This window comes from Megalopta genalis, unplaced genomic scaffold (genome assembly GCF_051020955.1).
Source record: "Megalopta genalis isolate 19385.01 unplaced genomic scaffold, iyMegGena1_principal scaffold0084, whole genome shotgun sequence".
Taxonomy (NCBI): domain Eukaryota; kingdom Metazoa; phylum Arthropoda; class Insecta; order Hymenoptera; family Halictidae; genus Megalopta; species Megalopta genalis.
Window position 1 is genome coordinate 667,634 of NW_027476153.1, and position 2,367 is coordinate 670,000.

Here is a 2,367-nt window from a genome sequence, read left to right on the forward strand (position 1 = left end):
GACGGATTTCGGGAAGCGTGTTTTTTGCGGGATGGATTGTTCTGCTGCTGTTATGATTTTATTTTCTATTTTCGCGGCGAGTGATTCTGGAGTTGAGGTTTCTAAGGGGGGCGGGTCGTTTGTAGTTTTGTTGGAGAGACAGTGGTGAAATTTGTCCCAGTCTGCTTTTTTAACGTTGAACCTATTGGTTCTGACTGGTCGGCTAGAAGTGTGGAATAGTTGGATGGAATAGGTTATTAGACTGTGGTCGCTCGTGGTCGTACTGTCATGTACCGACCAACACCTGATTTTGTCGAATGAGTTTGCACACGCTAGAGTGAGATCAATGTTAGAAGTTCCTCTAGGTGTGTTGAATGTGAAGGTTGCGGAAGGCTTATTAACTACGAAGAGTCTGTGTTGGGAGATGAAATCTTCCATTGTCTCTCCTCGAGGATCTGTGCGTTTGCTGAACCAGAGGGGGGAGTTCGCGTTTGAATCTAAGCTAATTATTATTTTATGCCCCTTGAGAGTTGTAATTGCTTTATCTAGGTGGGCTAAGTATGAGTCTATGTTTTCGCAAAATTGGAGATACGCGTTGATTATGTAGAATCTGTCGTCTTTCGTGCAGATTTCTACGCATGTGCAATGGGTGTTGCTTATTTGTGCGATCTTAAGGGCTTCTATTTCGGTGTTGAAAATAACTATTGCTGATTTAATTTTGTCCGCGGTAGAGATTTTTGAAAAGCGTTTTTTGTCGGTTATGATTTTTGTAGTAATTCCGAAGCCTGGGATGGAGTTCGCGTTACTGTAGGGCTCCTGAAGCAAGAGTATATCTATCTTTTTGTTTGTCGCTATCTGTCTGAGTTCGTCAGTTACTGTCTTAGAACCTCCGGCGTTTATTTGTGCTACTTTTAGGATTCGCGTGCTACTTGTGTTGCGTCTAGTGGATACTTGGCCTATTTTAAGGGTGGGCATGGATTGGGAGTGGTTAGGTTTATAAACCATAATCCGTGCGAGCGAGGACCTGATTTATAGCAGCGATGTATGCCGGACATTCGCTGTGGGTGACAGAGTGGGTGGCGGGTTTGCCGGTTTTCTGGCAATTATGGCAGCAGGACGGTTTGGCCTTGTTTGGGCATGTTTTGAAAGTGTGGTCTTGCTCGGCGCAATGACCACAAATGTCTTTCTCGGCGCGGCAGTATTTCGTCGTGTGACCGAAGCTGTGGCACTTGTAACAGCGGGTCGCCGCGATGTAATCGTTGACGCGGCAACAATTCCATGCGACGTAGACTCGCTCTTTCTTGACGAGGATGTCGCGGGCCTGTTTAGACACTTCTAGAATCCAGTTGCATCTATCTCTGTTTTTGTCGCCTGATTTAAATGCGAGTTTGATCTGTTGGGAAATAGATTTTTCGGGGCCGTCGAGATTCTGGTTGACGATAGCCTTAAGTGTGGCTTCGTCACTCTCGAGTTTCGGGACGTCGTACAATATTATTCTGGGATTTTTCTTTAGCGGGGCTCCTACTATTAGGCCGGCAGCTTTCAACTGCGCGTTGCCTTGAAGGGTGGTTAGGTCAGAATTTTTAGAGGACTCGACTAGGATCCCGTTGCCCTGGATCCTCCTGATGCTCTTTATTTGCAATTTGTTCTCGGAAGGGGAAACGAGCTTCAGGACTGCTTCCTTGGTCTTCTCACTGGATTCGAAGACCTTGGGATCCTGTGGAAGGATCGTGATCGCGCTAGGAGGGTTCTGTTTTAAATTTGAAAGAGCCGCAGTTTTGGAGCGGACTCCGACTCTTTCGGCGTAGGTGGTGGGTCGGGAGGGTTCTTTCGAGACTTGACACTTTTCAGTGACTGTCTCGAGGGTCTTGCGCTGCATTTTATTTTCGGAGGTGATGGCGTGGATTTGGCCCTCGAGGTTACTGCAGCGGAGGAGGGACGCTCCAAGGATACTTTGCAGTTTCGCGAGTTTACTGGCGATAAACTGCGATGCTTCGGGATAGAGACCGTTGTCCTGGTCCATTAAGAAGTTCAATAAGGCCATTGAGACCTTTTCGGATTTTAAGCGAAGTTCGTTCGCGGTGAGATCGGGGGAGGGAGTGACGGCGGCCGTCTTGCTGCTGTTGTTTTGCGGATTGTTGGGGGCAGGTGTGACCGGGGGCGGAGAAGGGGCTTCGGATTTTCTCCGGGTTTTGGGGGGCTTTTGAGAGGGCACGTTGGTTAGCGGGGTGTCAGAGTCTAATTCTGCGTCGGAGACTATTCTACGTTTATTTTTTCTGTTGCGTTTACTTACTTTGATGTAGCCCTCTGTATCGGATGTATCGGCTTCCATCCTGTCTGTTGTGGTCGGCTGGCGAGGTGGTGGGTTTGTCGGCTGGCGGTTGGCTG